Source organism: Sorex araneus, chromosome 5 (genome assembly GCF_027595985.1).
Source record: "Sorex araneus isolate mSorAra2 chromosome 5, mSorAra2.pri, whole genome shotgun sequence".
Lineage (NCBI taxonomy): Eukaryota > Metazoa > Chordata > Mammalia > Eulipotyphla > Soricidae > Sorex > Sorex araneus.
This window is the reverse complement of record NC_073306.1, coordinates 18078948-18098337: the sequence shown is the minus strand read 5'-3', so window position 1 is coordinate 18098337 and position 19390 is coordinate 18078948. Positions and strand designations below refer to the sequence as shown.

Here is a 19390-nt window from a genome sequence, read left to right as displayed (position 1 = left end):
TTGGGATGCAGAGATAAAAGATAAAAACTAGGCTCTCAGACACTTGCATTAGCAACCCAAGCCAGAGGCGACGCCACTATGTGGGAAATGTAGTGGCAAGAGGGTTAGGTGGGGAGGAAGAAGATTCCTGGAGGAATTGGTGCCTGAGTCTTGAAGGGCAGGAAGAAATCTACCAAATGAAAAAGTAATCTGAAGGGCTTCGCACTTATTCCAGGGAGGCAGCAGGCACAGAGGCCTGGAAGCATGGGAAAGCAGGGGCAGATTCAAGGGCCCCTCAGATCTTTCCAAATGGATCACACCCTGGAAAAAGGGCATGGAGTGGATGGAAAGAAGATCGGAGGGCAATGAGACTCAGAAACAGAAAGAATCCAAGGAGAGTCTTCTCTCCGGGGTGATGAAGGCTGAGCTGCGTCCTGAAGGACAGGGTTTTGACTCTGCATCTCAGGTTCAGGGCAAGAGGCTTGCTCTGCCCACTTCACTGCACCCACAATAAAAGGAAAATAGGACAGCAACATTTCCATCCTCTTCCCTCCAAAAAAGAGGCTGTTTGGGGGCTGGAGCAATAGTACAGCGGGTAGGGTGTTTGCCTTGCACACGGCCAACCCAGCATCCCATTTGGTTCCCTGAGCACCACCAGGAGTAATTCCTGAGTTCAGAGCCAGGAGTAACCCCTGTGCATAGCAGGGTGTGACCAAAAAAGCTAAAGAAAAAAAAGGAAGGAAGGAAGAAAGGAAGGAAGGAAGGAAGGAAGGAAGGAAGGAAGGAAGGAAGGAAGGAAGGAAGGAAGGAAGAAGGAAGGAAGGAAGGAAAGAAGGAAGGAAGGAAAGAAGGAAGGAAGGAAGGGAGGGAGGGAGGGAGGGAGAGAGAGAGAGAGAGAGAGAAAGAAAGAAAAAGAAAGAAAGGAAGAAAGGAAGGAAGGAAGGAAGGAAGGAAGGAAGGAAGAAAGAAAGAAAGAAAGAAAGAAAGAAAGAAAGAAAGAAAGAAAGAAAGAAAGAAAGAAAGAAAGAAAGAAAGAAAGAAAGAAAGAAAGAAAGAAAGAAAGAAAGAAAGAAAGAAAGAGGCTGCCTTTACTCTAGGGTGAAATGGGAAGAGGGCAAGCAAGTATGGCAAGAGCAAGCATATGAGCCTGTGTCAAAGACTTTGGACATTACTGCGAGGGCGCTCTTGTGTTTCTGATATTCCTGGATTCCAGAAGTGACACCTAACAAATGTAGTGTAAGAGGCTTGTAAGCAGGGCATGAATGATACGCTCTACCTACCATGGGCATAAAAAAAATATTGCTTTTCTGGAACAACGGAGACAAAGATCCTTTTATCTGTCCCTGGCAATGGTGTAGCTACACCCTAACAATTCCATAGTGTGACTGGGTGACTGTTTGAATATCCACACTTGGTACCCAGGCCCCCCCTGGAATACTGTAAGCTATACAATGCCCACTAACAAATTCCTTTCTGCCTAAATTATGGCATCTCCAACCAAGACCATGGAAGAACCTCATTTACTGCTCTCCTTGGGAATATACCTCTCCTGTTCCTCCTACAGAAGAAAAGGAGCTTACTGGCATCCACATCAGACCAACATTTCATAGAAAGTTCCAGAAATCTGTTGTAGTTGAACAAGCTTATCTGCCATCAAGTTTTAATAGAAACAAGACCCATGTTCTCATCTTCGTCTAAGTTCAGCGCTTAACTTCCACTTCAAGTTGAAGAGAAAGAGCCTGAGAGTTCATAGCCAAGATCTCTCCCTCCTAAGACAAAAGAGACTGCCTATGGGCTGGGGAATCAGGGTGAGATGAGTTAGAATCAGTCATTTGGCTGGAGCAAACCCAAATTCCACGTCAGTCCAGAGTAAGTAGGAGGATGCTTCTGTGCTAATCAGGAAGGAGACAGAGTCCGTGGAGTGTGGAAAATTCAGTTAGCAGATGCAATCTGATTACCTGGAGGCCCTTTCCACAGGAGAGGTCATAATCGCAAACCCTTGGCTCACTTGTATTACTTGCGGGGGGCTGATTTGTCCTTGCCACTCACAGAGCTGCCCCCCACACCTGTTTCCAAAGCACGTGGTCTCCACACCTGAACCTCTCATAATTGAAATTGAGAGATGAGCGAGAAATGGGAATAATTAACCTTAAGTGGCTCCATGAGGGACCAGCCAAGGCCGGCGCTAAATTAAAGGGTAATCAGCCAAGAACGCCAAAGATTTCTGGTCCAAGCTCCGTGTCATCAGCATGCTCAATGCTCCTCTTTACATTTTTCCATCACTAAAAGAAGGAGACACAAAGCTGTCACCGTGAAGCAACTGTATGACATTCTACGCAACAGTGGGTGTGAGGAGCAAAAGTAGGCAACTGCGAGCGAAAATGGGAAATGATAGTGTGCCCACCAATGTCTGTTCTTCCTGTCTTCTAATACAGCACTCCGATTCTAGCACATAATCTCCCAGATTAAAGGCAATGCTCTGATAAACCTTTCAGTATTTGTATTGCAAACCACAAACCACAATGCCCAAAATGCCCAGAGAGAGAGAGAGAGAGAGAGAGAGAGAGAGAGAGAGAGAGAGAGAGAGAGAGAGAGGCAGGCAGGGCACAGGGGAAGCAGTGATGGGAGTGAACCTGGGGACACTGGTGCTGAAAAATGTACACTGGTGAAGGAATGGGTGTTGGAACATTGTATGACTGAAACCTAATTATGAACAACTTTGTAAGGGTCTATCTCACAGACTTTACATGGACCTTCATGGACTATTTAGAAAGTATTTAGAAATAGACATTTATTTATTTTGGTTTGGGGGCCACACCTGGTGACACTCAGGAGCTACTATCCCTGGTTCTGTGTTCAGGGTTTACTTCAGCCCTAGGAGTGTTTGGGGGACAACATGAAGTGCTAGGGATTGATCCAGGGTCAGCTATATGCAAGACAAATGCCTTACTTCTTGTATTATCTCTATGGCCCAATAAACTCATTTAAAACCCATATTCAGGACCTAGAGAAATAGTACAGCAGGTAAGAGGCTTGTCTTGCCAACAGCCAATCCAAGTTTGATTTTCCCATATGGTTCCCCAAGCACCACCCAGTGTGATTCCTGAGTGCAGAGCCAGCAGTAATCCCTGAGCATCATCAGGGTGGCCCCAAAGTCAAATCAAATAATTTTTTTCATCTACATTCATATCCTGGGGTCACTTGTATATAGGAGCAATTAGGTCTGTGTCTTGAAATTGCCCTTAAGAATATGAAGTTTATAGCCTGGGATAGTAATTAGTGTTCATGATGGTATTTCTGAGTCATACTCTATGTTAAAAATCAGGGAAGTTGTAATTCACTTAGAAATATTTTAATGTTAGTCATCTTGAAATTTTTCTTTTTTGTGTGTGTTTTTAAAATTTATTTTCATAAAGTTGTTCACTATAATAGATTACATTCAATACTTTCACACCAGTCCCCCCAACATTAGACCTTCTCTTTGAAGCATCTCAGACTATGGGACACCACACATGTAAACTACTTAATACAATATGATGTTAAATGAAACATATTTGGGGAGCATGTATGTAGGCAGCATCACAGCTATTTATTCTGAATCTTTTCTTTCGGACTTGCCTGAAATGTCTACGGGCAGGTGTGATATCCCAGAGATAAATCAGACATACCTTTGCTGTGCAGCAACTCATGGTCTAGTTTGGACACAGACAAATAAAGAGATCATTGTAACACTAGATCAAACCTCTAGGGTAGAACAATCATATGAAATATAGATGAAAGAAAAAAGATTGCTATCTATAATAAAAAGGAACCTTACAGAAAGATAAGGAAAAGAAAAATCATTCAAAAGAAAATGGGTAAAGACGATATATTAGCTCTCCATCAAGAAACAAATTCAAACGCCCAGTGAATGTGAAATTATGCTCCTCTGTGGGGTGTATCAAGAAAATACATAATAGTAGTAATGAGGTATCACTGGCTGCCTATAAGGGTGGTAAAAGTATAGAAAAACATGGGAACTTCCAGTGAACATAAAGTGGGAAATATACAACACATGGGTTAATGGAAACACAAATGATTGCATTTTCTTTGGGGAAAAAAACATGGCATCATCTATTAAAACTTTGAAAATCACATTTCTGACTCAGAAATATTAGCTTTGGGAATTTACTCATAAATGTTAAAGCATCACCAGTCTGCAATAAAGGAGCACAGCTGCCGATTTCAGCATTTGTTTATAAACAAAGAAGAAACAAAACTACACTTGTCCTTCAGTAGCTACAGGTAATTGGTTCCAGGACGATTGTCCCCCCCAAACCAAAATTAAGTCTTTTACGTAAAACAGTGGGACTGGAGTGACAGCACAGAGGGTAGGGCATTTGCCTTACACGCAGCCAACCTGGGTTCGATTCCTCTGTCCCTCTCGGAGAGCCCGGCAAGCTACCAAGAGTATTCCGCCCACATGGCAGAGCCTGGCAAGCTACCCATGGCGTATTTGATATGCCAAAAACAGTAACAACAGGTCTCACAATGGAGGCATTACTGGTGCCCGCTCAAGCAAATCGATAAACAACAGGAAGACAGTGCTACAGTGCTACTATGTAAAACAGCAAAGTTTTTGAATCTCACCTAGGATCTCCATGTAGTTAAATCATCTCTAGATTATTTATAATATCTAACAGTAAATGCTATGTAAATAGTTGCTAAATTTATTGTTCAAGAACAAAAAAAAATATCTTGTAGCCTGTTCTTTTTCACTACCGTAACAACCACTGGCCTAACTACATAACTACTTTCCATCTGCAGTTGGTTGATCCTGTGGAGGCAGAACCTATGTATTCAGAGGCCTGACTATAAATGCCCATTAGTATGGAAATGGTTGGAAAATCTGTGCTACATTCATACCTTTGGTACTTACACAACGATTGAAAAGATTACACCAATTGACTTAGGGAGGACTGAAAGATATGGTTTTCCATAGTATTTTTAGCAATAGAGCAAGGAATGCTTATATGATCTCATTCATTAAATCAATGACAAAAATCCCTCTGTGTGTAAGTATGTATGTGTGAGCAAATATGTACAAATGTTAGAGGGCTGAGGAAGATAGAAAAGGCATCTAGATTGTTAGATTAATTTGTGACACCAACGAGAGTAAATAGACAAACAAAAAATTAATGTCTAGGATAAAAAGTAAACAGTATGCCTAATAATACACAGTATCTAAAATTATATCTATTCACACAGACTACTGTATATCTACAGAGATCCGTGAAAGGTTTTTCATGAGATCATAGACAACACAAAATTACTAGAATTTCACAGACTTTACAATTGCCTTATATTTCTATATGCTTTTGCATCTTTTATGATTAACTTAAATGATTTTTTTAAAAATTCAGTGATAAAATCAATAGCACTTCCGTTTACTGTTAATTGGAAATAACCAAGACCCATGCAGGATAAGGTAATTGACCTCAGCTCTGAAAGTGCACTGGGTTGGGAAGAGCATCGACAAGGAAGGATGTTCCAGGCAAGATGAACTGCATATATAAGAGTGTGGAGACAGAAATAAACATGAGGACCAACTCTCAAGCTGTCTGCTGCAGAAGATAAAGAAGCAAATGGCTGGAATTCCAGGATGATAATAAACCAAACAGATAAGGAGTAGAAGTGGCCTCCATCACGCATGCCATGAAATGTGACTTCTAAAGTTAACATTAAATGAAAATGACTGGGTTTCTCCAGATTCTAAAAATTGACAAATATTTTGAGTGCTTAGGACTCTGTCCATGGTGCCACCATGTGTTTCTCTCCAATGTAAACTTCAGTTTGGTAACATTTTCACTTAAACTCTCCTTCCTGTCAGTTTCCCACTTGGCTGTAAATATTTGCTTGGAGAAAAAAAATGTCACTATAGAGCTAAAGCTCAAGCATCCAAAAAAACTAAAATGTTAATTTTGAAACTAGAAGTTGTATTCTGCATGTTAATTAAACAAGAAGTCTCAAGACCTATGGCTCAGAGCTCATTTTAGGAAAAAAAAAGTCATTTATTTATTAAAAGCCTATGAATACAAATGAATTCTTCATTTGGTATTCATTCTTGCTTAATTCTGTGCCCTTCAAGATCAGAACTGCATGGGCTTTACAAAATAAATTGAAAATCTGTCTGATGTCACTGATGTCTTGTCCTCCAGCACACTATAGCAGATTTTCTAGGCACAAGCATATAGCTGTGAATAAGGCAAGGTTCTTGGACTGTCACCAATAAAGAGTTTTTGTGTATTGTTTACTTCCATCCCAGTCCAATCAGGGTCACACAGCGTAGGAAAATGATTTTAACTTGAGTTGATTTCAACTCCCTCCTCTCAAGGTGACCCTCACTTTCTGAGCAGTTGTTAAACTCATGGGCTCCGGAAACTTTCCTGTATATTAAGAAGTATGGCAAGTGTTGCTCCATTTCCAGGGAGTTGAAGGAAACATGGAGAACTATCAGGTGATCCATCATACTCCCAAGAGTGGAGTGAGAAAAATAACTCAAGTTCCTAAACTGCAAAGCCTCTCTGTTTTTAAACAGTGATTTTTCTGAGCAATGGGTGAAGGATGGAAAAATAAACCAGGCCCCCCAAAATCTATCATTTCGTGCTTTGCTGAATTTCAAGAGCAGCAACTAGGATAAGTAAGAAAGTAAGGACTGTAGCACTGTCTTCCTGTTGTTCATCAATTTGCTTGAGTGGGCACCAGTAACATCTCCATTTGGGGACTTGTTACTGTTTTTGGCATATTGAATACGCCACGGGTAGCTTGCCAGGCTCTGCCATGCGGGCGGAGTACTCTCAGTAGTTTTCCGGGCTCTCCAAGAGGAACAGAGGAATCGAACCCAGGTGGGTGCAAGGTAAACACCCTTACCCGCTGTGCTATAGCTCCAGTCCAAGAAGAAAGTAAGTAGAGAACAAAAATGAGAAGTGATGTTTCAGCCAGACAAAGGGTCCCAGTTCCAGTCCTGTAATAACAGGCCTTAAGACTCTCAAGTCATATAATCAAAGTAAAGAGAAATTAAAGTGAAATTTATCAGCTACACAGGCGGGGTGGGGGCCAATGGGGGGTGAAGTGGAGGGGGGGAGGTTTATTGTGGTTTTTGGTGGTGGAATATGTGCACTGGTGAAGGGATGGGTTTTTGAGCATTGTGTAACTGAGACTTAAGTCTGAAAGCTTTCTAACTTTCCACATGGTGATTCAATTAAAAAAATAATTTAAAAAAAGACTCTCAACTCTCCTTTATTTCTGGGAAAAAAAAACCTGGATTCTGCACCTGTCACTTCTTCCTGGCTACAGAGGAGAGGCCAACTGATGTCCACCTTGTGTGTGCCTCTGTTTCTCGTCTGTAAAGGGATATTGCCACTTAGAAAAGCAATTGTGAACATGTAGGTTGAGCACTGAGCTCAAAAAATAAAAAAAACTAAAAAAATTTTAGGAGTATATGTTCGTGAGTGTGTGGCTGCCAAGCTACTGGAAAATGGGTGGTCTGGGTGGAGGAGGCCCAGTCCCAATATCCAAGCAGGCTTGGAGATCTCAGCCCCGGGTCCTACACACCTGGGTTCCTCTGCTGGTTCCTTCTTGAGTGAGGCTCATCCAAACTTGTGGAGAGGATCCTTGAGCACATCTGTGTCTGGGTTCTGGAGGTCTTCGGCTGCTGGGGCTCTATTCAGGGCCGAAAGAACCTTAACCCGCCTCACTCTGAGGGGCCCCAGTGAAGACAGCCAGGCGCGGGGGCAAGAGTCTCTGGGTTGCTCTCTTCCAGGAGCATTGTTTTATAGTCTCTGGATCTTGCCACCCAGATCCCCCATTATCCAGTATTTTAGCAGCCACACCTGCCCCTGGTGCCGTGTAATCCCATCAACAATCAAGATCCAGAGACTATAAAACAATGCTCTCAGAAGCCAAATTTGTGGCCATTTGACTTCTTATACCCTAGTTCTCCCTCTCGGAGAACCTGACAAGGTACCGAGAGCATCCTGCCCACACAACAGAGCCTGGCAAGCTCTCTGTGGCTTATTCAATATGCCAAATACAGTAATAATGATGGGTCTCATTTCCCTTACCCTGAAAGAGCCTCCAATGCGGTACTGCTGGGAAGAAGGAATAAAGAGAGGCTGCTAAAATTTCAGCGCTAGGACAAATGGAGACGTTACTGGTGCCCACTCAAGCAAATCGATGTTAATTTAATTTGTCAGTGGGGTGACAGTGATACAGTGATACAGTGATTTTCGTGAGGAAGGTAGTCACTTTTAACATATGTGTATAATTTTTTATAAACATGTATCATTTGAATTTTTAATATGTGCATTGTTTTTGAAACACAGACCAAAAACTGAGTATGCGAAAATAAGAAATATGTGAAAAAGATGTCATGAATGTTAATCATCCCCTAAAAGCTCTTATAATGACCCATTAATATCAGACACTCTGTGGCCCAGCGCTGTGCTTTACCAACGAATGGGAGTGGTGGACCAGTTACTCCTGACTGAAAGAACTTACAAACTACTGGGAGGGACAAATGCACACACAGAAGTCTCACACAGACTTTAAAGAGAAAAGCATTAGAAGTTTTTGAAAGGGATGCAAGCTTCTGGAGGAAAGCAGCGTCTGACATTGCCTTGGAAGCAGATACTGAAGGAGAAGTCGAGGTCACCAGGTAATGAGAATTGTATATTCGGGCAAGGCAAGAGAGAGTACCTGCAAAGGAATGGAAGGCTTATGTGTAAGTGTGTTTGGAGGTGAGAGAGCATATTGCTGAACCTGCGCACCTGGGTCCATACTATGTTATGCTTGCCTATGTGGCTATGTATGTGTGCAAGTGTGAGAGAGGGAGGAAGAAAGCAAGCCCATGAAACATCTTGAAGTCTATGGTCAGAGCTTTGCCTAATAGGCTTCAGGCAACAGGGCCCTTTGTTAAAAAAATCTTTTTTGATGTTGGAGTAATATGATCAAAGCTATATTTTAAGAAAATCATATCAGGACTGGAGCAATAGCACAGCAAGTAGGGCATTTGCTGACCCAGGTTCGATTCCTCTATCCCTCTTGGAGAGCCCAGTAAGCTACCAAGAGTATCCCGCCCACACGGCAGAGCCTGGCAAGCTACCCGTGGCATATTCGATATGCCAAAAACAGTAACAAGTCTCACAATGGAGACGTTACTGGTGCCCACTCAAGCAAACTGATGAACAATGGGGCCACAGTGTGACAGTGCTACAGTGCTACATATCAGAGCTGTGGTGAGGGCCCAAAGAGCAGGGAGATGAATTGGGAGGCTCCAGGGATGGACTGGAATAGGGACAAGGGGATGAGAGAGGGGAAGGTGAGTTGGAATCACTTGCCTTTCACTCTTTGTTCCAGGAGGCACAAAGAGAGCTGCTCAAGAGAGCTTGCTTGACCAGCCTTCATTTTTCTCCCCGCCCCGCCTCCCCACCCCAGGCAAAATCAACTTCAAAATGCACTTTTAAAAAATGTTGCCCATTCTGGGGCTGGAGCAATAGCACAGCAGGTAGGGCGTTTGCCTTGCACACGGCCGACCCGGGTTCGATTCCCAGCATCCCATATGGTCCCCTGAGCACCGCCAGGGGTAATTCCTGAGTGCAGAGCCAGGAGTAACCTCTGTGCATCTCCAGGTGTGACCCAACAAGCAAAAAAAAGAAAAAAAGTTGCCCGTTCCATAGAAGGGATTGGGAGATCTTTTCAATTAAGAAATATCTTCCCTTTCTGATTTGATCTGATGCCCTGTTTGTGGGAAACAGGGGATTGAAGGGTTCTACTTTGACCTAAACAGGAGTGCTGTGAGGTCACACAAAGCATGTGTGTTAAGCAAACAGCTGCCCTCCAGTCAGCCACTAGAGGCCCCAGTCAAGGAAGAAACAATACACAGAATGAATATAGTTTTCTTCTTCTTTCTTTCCTCTTCCTCTTCTCTTTCTCCTCCCCCACTTCCTCCTCTTCCTCCTCCTTGCTTTTTGGGTCACACTGGAGATGCTAAGGGATTACTCCTGGTTGGGTCACATTGGAGATATTCAGGTATTACTCCCAACTGGAGCCATAACACAGCGGGTAGGGTGTTTACCTTGCACATGGCCGACCAGGGTTCGATTTCTCCATCCCTCTTGGAGAACCCAGCAAGCTACTGAGAGTATCCCGCCTGCACGGTAGAGTCTGGCAAGCTACTCGTGGCATATTTTATATGCCAACAACAGTAACAAGTCTCACAATGGAGCCGTTACTGGTGCCCACTCAGAGCAAATCGATAAATAATGGAATAACAGTGCTACAGTGCTACTCCTGGCGGTGCTCCAGAGACTATATGGGGTGCCGGGGATTGAATCTGGATCGGCCACGTACAAGGCAAGTGCCCTACCCATTGTACTATTGCTCCAGCCCAAGAGTGAACAGTTTTCGATAGCACAGCTACTTACGCTTATTTCATGAGCAATTGTCTGATCATGTCAGAACTGCATGCCAAAAGCCAGTCTATCTGGAATTGTGTCTTTACAGTTTGGTTTTTCCTCCCATTAGTGCCAAGCCAAATAATCAAAATAAGAGTTTGCTGGAGAGGGGAGTGGGGGCTGGGAGAGGGCTGCTCTCCTGTTCCTTGAGTGATAATTGCTCCTGGAATGATTCCCCTGCCTCTGTCTCCTCTTTCTCCACCTCCCCCAACCCTCAGCGCTCCACCCCCATCCACTTCTCTCATGCTTCAGTTCTCCTACCTCATTTCCACTGTCTGGCTGAATCTGAAGTTGCTGTCACTCTCTATCTCACTTGACACGGATTCTCCCCTCTTCCTCCTCTCCTGTGTGTATGTGAATTTCAATTTTAAGAGAAGGCACAAGGTCTCTTCAGACAAGAGTCTGACCAACAAATATGTAAGGAGACGAATCCAATCTCAAGAAAATGTATAATTCTTGGAAAAGAGCAAGGGATAGGTGGGTAGCCCTCTTCGTTGTTACATTTGGGGGGGGGGCGGGGAGGGAGAACCTGAGGCTCCCAGTCGTCCCTGGGCACCAGTATCACCAGGCAGCCTTCCAGATGAGCAATTCCTATTTGCTAATCAGCCCCAGCCGGCCAGTTCCCATCCCTACCACTGGGCGAGGGGGCAGCATTGCAGCTGGCACAGGCACTGCTCAGCTACTTCTCCAGCTCCACTGAGGAAAGAGGAAAAGCCATAAAATTGAGAAGCAGCTCCTGTTAGCACTGCGGGGGGCATGTTAGAGACCCCCTAAGCCCAACATGGTCAGGTCATCCAGGGAGAAAGGCGGTGGGGAGAAGGTTGCTAAATGTCCGGGGAAAGGAGGAAGCACCTGGGATTGGAAAATTCAAATCCCGGACCTGTTGCAAAAAAAAAAATCCTCCGCCCTGGGAACACCTCTAGGTTTCAGTCTTCAGAACAGAAATCGACTAAAGACCAGATACCTTTACCAGAACGGGAAAGCATTAACACAGAGACTTCGGAGGGTTAAAACGCGCCAGATGCAGGGGGTGTTGGTGAGGGAGCCCCTGCAGACGCGCCCTCTCCCTCCCCCAGCTGGAGGATTTGAGCAGGAAAGTCCGTTGAGGCTGGGTCTGCAGTGGTGGAGCTCTAAGGCTCTGAAGACCTCTTTAATATGGCTGTATTGTAATACTGCAGTGCCAAACCCCGCCAGTCCTTCCACGCGAGGAAAAGGCAAGCCCCCTTCAGCAGGAGAAATCCCCAGCCCTGGGAGAAGACGCCGGCCTCCCTTTGGCACCCGGGTCACAACGGCTTGATTAAACAGGAGCTGGTGGAATGATGTGCCTCCTTTTCCTCTTCCTCGGAAGGCAAAAAAAAAAAACCGGCGCAACACTGGAACCCCGCTCTGCACCAGCGCATTCCTCGGACATGCGACTGAAATGCATGCATCCGAACTCAGCCTTCCAACGCGGCAGCGAAGCCACGGGAGTGAGGCAAGAAAGGGGGCGGCTCACGGGGGAGCGCCCCTGGGAGACCAGGCGACTGGGGCTGGCCAGCCGCGGACACACCTTTCGTTAGCTCTTCCTAACGTGTTGCCTGCAAAGTCCACCCAGACTGTGCTGCTAAGGGTTAATTTTCTCTGCAAAAAAAAAAAAGAAGAACCAAAACCACACACACACACACACACACACACACACACACACACACACACACACACACACACACACACCCCTCACTGCACCCCTACAATCTCCATCACCATTACACATTTGAATCTTTTTAATCTTACATTTCCAGTCACTCCCTGATCTGCCCTATCTTTTCGGAACAGCCCCGCCACTTGGGCTGCGTTCCCACCTCATCACCAGCGAGAGTCCAGAGAGCCTGGCATAATTATTTTCCTACAAGGTTATGCCTAATTGGCCACTAACCTAATTGATTAATCATCTCATTTTTCATGACAGCATTGAAAAGCCAAAGTGTGTGTGTGTGTGTGTATGCGGGGGTGTAAAGATATATATGTGTGTGTGTGTATGCGGGGGTAAAGAATGGGGAGGGGGTGTCATGTGAATCCAGAATGGGGCGAGGGGTAAAATCAGAGACTGGTGGCAAGACCGGCCCTCCCAGCCTCACCCCTGATCCAGCTTGCCTGGTTTCTGGGCACAGAAGTGGAACCGAAAAAAGCAACAGAAACCCGGGAACACGCGAGGAAACGCGCCAGATCGTAGGAGCTCTGCGCTGGGCGCCGCCGCGCTGCCCACTCGGAGTCCCCGCGCCTCTGGCGAGGAGGAAGTTGTTTCTCCCGGACCCGCAAGGGTTAAAGGGTTGTGCGTCAATCCATCCCGGGCTGGCGCGGGAGGTGGCCAAACCCGCTGGCGCCCAGTCTCGTGGAGTGGCCGCCGGAGCCCCTTGGGGGTCGCCCACCCGCTGCAGCCACAACTTGCGCATCTCTGCGCGCCCCCCAAAACTTTGCGCACACTGCAGCCGCCGCCCGCCCGCTCTCGCCAGCGGGTCCCGAGCCGCCCCGCGCCGCGGGCAGCCCCTCCGCAGCCCACGCTGGGGGGCTCGGGGCGCTGGACTTTTCCTCCAGCCGCCTCGGATGACTACCCCTGGGGGGGTCGTCTCCCTCGCAGCGGCGGGAGCGCAGCGGCAGCCCTGCAGCGGCGGGCTAGCTCGGGCACCGCGTTCCGGATGGATGGACACTTCCCGGGGGGCAGGCTGAGCCCGCGGGACCCCCCGCTCCTCGCCCCGGGCCAGCCCTGGCCCGGGCGCGCCCACTCCGAGTCTCCCACGACAGGGCTAGCGAGCGCAACACCTTCCCCGCCTACCTTCCCGGCACCGAGGACCACACTCTCCGCTCAGCCCTCTCGACTCATCCTCTGGCTGCAGGAGAGGGACAGCTGGGGGGGTTGGGGGGCGGGGGGCTCCGCTTTTGTTCCCCGGGGGGGCGCTGGCAGGTCCGTGGGGGGCCAGGACGCGCGGGCGACTCCGCGGGGCTGGGGATCCCGGACCTGGGAAGCTCACTCCCGGCGGCTCTGCCAGCAGCAGCGGCAGCGGCGGCGGCAGCGGCGGCGGCAGCAGCAGCCGTAGAGATAGTGGCGGCTCTCTGCAGGCCACATCTTTCATACCTTATACATCACTACCGCATTCCCCCGAATAGGCGAGCCCCGCAGCATTTCGCCACCTAGCGCGGAAGGCCGGCGCCAGCAAGCAGTGGTGAGGCCGGCGCAGGCCAGAGGAGCAGCGGCACGTCCAAGAGGAAGGAGACTTGGACTTTCACTCCCGGCGCTCTCCTCGCTCAGATCCCAGGCAGGACTCGAATTTACAGCGACCGACGCTGTCATCCTCCCCTTCTGAGGTGGTCCCCACCCCAAACCCCCCCTCCCAGGGAGTGAGGGTTTATTGGAGGGAGCCCTCTCAAGCTGCTGCTGGCGTCTTGGCCTGAGCTGGAAGCAGCCTCTTTCCCGCTGAAGTCTTCACACCCAGGAGGATGCAGAGACACACTTCCATATGGTGCATACCCCACCCCATAAAAAAAAAAAAACAACCCACAGTTCTCTACACACACACACACACACACACACACACACACACACACACACACACACACACACCACCCGCGTGATTCTGTGATGTGTCAGTACAGGGACAGGCCAAGCATGGTGCTGGCGCCTCTAGTAAGCTTAAGGGAAGATTATGTCTCGTAGGATTGTGAGAGTCAAGTGGACAAATGCAGAACTTGATACCTGTTAAGTGTCCCCAAATCATAGGGCTTTTCTTCCTTCCCCTGATACCTGTCTGTCCTTTCCACAGGAATAATGTATCAGTAATAGGCCACAGCTTTGTTGTGGCTTGTATGTGTTATTCTCTGGTGTACAGTATTGGGTGGGACTTTCCAACAACATAGATGATCTGTATTCCTTGGAAACTCGTTCCCTAGTACAAGGACACAGAAAATAAACAAGTTGACAAGCAAGAAATGGACAGTAGTAACAACTGCTCTGGCAATTTCAGCAGATGCTAAGGTGGGATTCAACATGGCATGGTGGGAATCTCTGAAAGACTCATGGTCTGAGGAGCTCTAAGGAGCTGACAATTCACCTGAGACCTGTTGATAAGGAATCAGAGATGATAGGAACTGAATGGGGTGTAGAGCATTCATGCAAAGCAGGAGGAACAGCAAGTGCAAAGGCCCTGTGGAGGCCTGAGTTGAACGTATATGAGAAGCAGAAGGAAACCAACTAGAGCTGGAGTATAGGATGATACATGGTAATTTAATGTTATAGCATGAGGTGGTGAGGTCAAAGACAGAATCTCCTGGTGGTAAGTGGTAAGGCTATTAGACTTCACCATAAATTTTAGGCTCAGGAAAATTAGTGACTGTTAGGACTGGAGACAGCAGGTCTAAATTTTTAAAATCTCATTCTGATGACTGCAGAAAATGGCCCTGGACAGGTCCTGCATTGGGGGGTGGAGGGACATCAGGATGTAGGGCTAAATAAAAGTCACTCTGGGCTGGAGCTGGTTGCACAGCGGGTTGGGTGTTTGCCTTGCACGAAGCCAACCCGGGTTCGATTCCCAGCATCCCATATGGTCTTCCGAGCAGAGCCAGGAGTCAACCCTGAGCATTACCGGGTGTGACCCAAAAAGGCAAAAAAAAAAAAAAAAGTCACCATACTTCCCAGTCTGCACAACCACAGCAGCCACTTCTTTTTTTTTCTGGTCTGCAAGGTCTGGAATCCCAGAAATCTGAGGGTGGATTTCGCCCACCACTCTCTGAGGACCGGTTTCCTCAGTTGGAAACTGTGAGAACTAATACCTGTTGTCTCATACAATTCTTGTGAGGGTCACAGGAGATGCAGGAACCTACAGTTCAGATCTTACCTACCTCTCACTGAGGAGCCCCAGGAGCCCTAAAAATGTGCCTACAGTCCTTTGTCCCAGGGAGGAGGAGGTGAGGCCATTCCTTTCTGGAAATTGTCCTGTCCAGGGCCAGCAGGGAAAGCTGGGGCCTGCCCCCATCTGTCACTTTCTTAAGCAGAAAACAGATTTGCATTTTGCTCTAGGTCCTTCTGGGGATTTGTTGTTGTTTTTTCCCTGTCTGCCACCCTCATGCAGTATGGAGTATGTCGGACATCATCCTCGGAAGCACTCAAGGTATAAAAATAGAAGGAAAAGAGGGCTGGGGGCTGGCGGGGGTGGGAAGAGCCAGAGCCAGCGGGAGAGGAATACACACAGTCCGTTCTCTCTTAGCAACAGGAGGAAAGGTTCTCAGCTAAGACACAGGCTGATTCCTTACATCTGTGTAATGCAGCAGATTCCAGAGGCTTGTGGAACCCTTGCCCCCATTGATCCCATAAAAGTACAATGAGATGATATAGGTGCATTTGGAGAATGGGCTCCTTGGATAGATGAGGGTGCTGAGCCCCAGCCAGGTGAAAGGGCAGCGCTGGACCTCTCCCCGGGTATTCTTGCCTTTCTCCCTCTCCAGGTCTGATGCTTCGTGTCACCCAAACGGAACAGCATTACTGAGCCCTTAGGTAATCCTCAAACATTTATTCAGTTGACACCCAGAATCATGGGTCTCAAAGATGGTCAAGCCATTCCCTTGTGCTTACGGTAACACCTTGTACTCTTCTGAACCCCTTTCCAAGTCAGCATTGTTTGGAAACCATACCAATTAACACTTCAGACCTAATATACCCAAGCACGGATCTTAAATGTTAATTGGCCCTCGAGACTGACTTTGGAACTGACTGAATATCTCACTTAGCTGGGTTGGAGATCAGAGAAAGAACAGATGTTAATACCACTAGGAATGATCCCTGAGCACAGAGGAGTAAACCATGGCTTACTCCAGCTGTGGCCCCCAAACAAAAACAGCAATAACAAAAAGAACAGATGCCAGCTCAAGAACTTCTTTGGGCAGCTGCATGGTTTGGGAGAGACTGTAAATCTTGGAAACCTACTCTGGTCACTTATAGTGTTTAATTGAGCAAGTTATGAGCTCTGTAAGTTTTCATTGCCGCATCAGCATCAGTTTCCAGGAGTTGTGATGAGGACTCAAGGAATTTACTGCACCTTAAATATTAGTATTGTTTTCCCCTCCCTTTCCACTTCCTCCCGCTATTTTCATACTAGTTAACAACAGACTCTGGCTCAGCGAAGTCCTGGTCTGATTTGTGGCATGTGCCCATTTCTGCGGTGTAAATGGTTCAGTGTTTCCATCCTCATGCCATTGAACGTGAAGTGGGGAAAGTGACCATCCATCCTAGAGAGTTTTTCTACCTGGCCCAGAACAGGACCACCCGCCGAAACAACCCAAACTGGCAAGGGGAACAGCGCACTTCACAGCTCAAAAAACCATGTACTCATTAGTCCCACCTGTCAGAACCGCAAGAATCATGGGGTCTGACAGAGGAGGGAAACTGAGACCAGGAAGAACTGACTGGCCAGACGTGAGGTATATTTTAAGAAAGAGAGCCATGGTGTAAGTCTAGGCTTTCAAGGGCCAGTCCCAGGATCCTTCCAGCTCTGCTCTGCCCGTTCCTTCCTGTCTTTCTTTTTCCCAGCTCCCGGGCCCTGGGCCTCTGTTTTCCACCCCCAAAGGCAGGAACAGTCATCCCAGCTCCACCTTCTTCACAGATGCCCTGAATCCGATGAGATTGTGCCGATGCAAGTGTTTTTGCCAAGCACCCTGCGGTCTGCAAAGGTCAGGGAGAAACAGGACTGTCAGTGGCTGCAGGAGGACCTAAGGGAGCAACAAACCCCAGGGCTGGTGGTGACTTCCAAACCACTGGGGATGGGGGTCCATCCTGCACACACAGTCACTTCAGATCTAAACCCAGAGGGAGACACGCAACAAGACACACATTCCCTGCCTGCTGGCGCAAATGCAATTGGTGTTTGAAGCTGGAAACCACAGAGTTGTAATCACAAGCCAGAATGATTCTTCTGAAATTTCTCTGCTTCTCCCTCCTGCTGGCTAGAGAAATGCCTCGCCCCGCTGCTGCCTCTACCCCACTCACCTGCCTGAGAGGTCAAGATCGCCAGTTTAAGGAAAGCGGTTGCTAGCGTTGACAGTCCAGAGAAGCCAGCTTAGACTCTTCACTGATGCCATGATGTCATCGTGTCTGCGCTGCTCAGGCTCTCTGCACTCTCCCTCTCCCTCTCTCTCTCCCCTCCCTCTCTCTTTCCCTCTCCCTCTCCCTCCTCTCTCCCTCTTTCCCTCTCCCCTCCTCTCCCCCTCCTCCTCTTCCCTCCCTGCCTCCCTCCCTCCCTCCCTCCCTCCCTCCCTCCCTCCATCTCTCCCTCCATTTCTTTCTCCTCCTCCCACTCTCTCCTTTTCTCTCCCCCTCTCCCTTCCCCTATCTCCCCTTCTGCCGCCCCCCCTCCAAAACACTTTATGCATTCTTCACTGCAGAATACCTCTCTCCTCTCAAGGGTGGGTGGGGACATGGCTGCTCAGAATTCCCTAGGTTACATCATCTCAAGAAAGTCACTCTCCCTCTCTTTCTTAAGAAAGATTCACTCTCTGTCTTTCTCTCTGTCTCTGTCTGTCTCTCCCTTCTCTCTCTCTCACTCTCTCTCTCTCTGAGAGTTCTTATCCTCATGGCATCAGCCTGTCCCTCGCAGGGGACATTCCAAGCCTAAAGCAGAGTCAGAGTCTACCATGGCCACTTGCACATCATTCATGTCCCCTTTGTGGATGACACAAGCTCTGGTCATGAAGAGGCCACACAATGAAGGGCAGCTGGCAGGGTAAGGACAGGTTGGTACTCCAGGATCCAGCAGACAGAGCTGCTCAGTCTGGGACCTTGCACAGGGATCTTGGGAACTGTACCCAGGCCTCTGTCTGCTGCCACTAATGCCCATCGGATGCCTGTTCCACTTTCCCCCTAACCTTGTGACAGTCCCGTGATGCAGGATCACTCTGCCCGTATTGCAAGCAAGCAGAGATCCAACAAAGATTTCTGAGCTTTCCTGTCCTGAGGTAATGAGCTGAGCTGGAATGGGGACTCTCTGCCCCTCCTACCCCTGCTTCTCAGCTCACAACCTCGAGGCCATGGAATGAAGATGGTGGTCACTTCTCAGAGGAAGAGGAATGCTGGATGCTGTGCGACTTTCTGGCCTGGGGTTCTTTGCTTCCTCACCAGAAGAGCTTCAAGAGAACCACCTCTTCACTGTTACTAGCATGGCTACTAGACACTCTGGGGACCAGCAGTGACCAGGGGGATTTGCCTGGCTGAGGCGAGGTGAGCGGTGTGGGCTCAGCCGCCACATGGCAGCTCCAAGGGGCTGCAAAGGCCCTGTGGGCCTGTAGCAAGCTGCTGCTGATTTCCAGACTTGTGTCTGCCACTCACTGGCCAAGGGCCCACACACCAATGACAGAGCAGCATCCAAAGAGGCTGCTGTCAGGTTGAAGGAGAGAGGGAGGGAACAAGATGGGGAGGAGGAAGGGAGGGGACTTGTGAGACAAAAAAAAGAAGTTGAATTGTGAAGATTGCTTCAAAAATCAGTGATCTTGGCATCCAATCTTTAGTCTCCGCCTGACTGTTGTTCCCCACAGCTCAGGTGTGCCTTGAGGGTGGGCCCTGTGTTGCTCACGCTGTGTCCCCCAAGTCCCATAGCCAGACTGGCCCTCACCCTGAGTCTGGGTGATGTTGGAGGAATAGATGATGTGCTGGGTAACTGCTTGAACCAGATTCCACCACGTCTCTGGCCTCTCTTACACACGAATCTCCCCATCTTCCCGAGCGCCTATAAAGATGACTGCCTGGTAATTACTTTGACACTCGGATGTGGGCTTGTGCCATCTCCTGAGCTGTTGATTGAGCTATCATTGAGAGATGTTATTGTTATTAAGCATTTTATGTGGGGATTTACGTCTTGTTTTCACAACTGGACCGTGAGCTCATTCTCCCAGGCAATAAGCAA

At 47.9% G+C, this 19390-nt stretch overlaps 1 protein-coding gene across 2 annotated transcripts in view; it reads right to left on the bottom strand.

Moving 5' to 3' along the window:
• Nucleotides 1-13499, bottom strand: part of DAB1 (DAB adaptor protein 1) — a 1237060-nt gene extending 1223561 nt beyond the window's left edge. For both annotated transcript variants that reach the window (XM_055138597.1, XM_055138598.1), the window contains exon 1: nucleotides 13282-13499. The gene's annotated coding sequence lies outside the window, so the exon portion shown is untranslated. The remainder of the gene's footprint in view (nucleotides 1-13281) is intronic.
• Between the last annotated feature and the right edge of the window lie 5891 nt (nucleotides 13500-19390).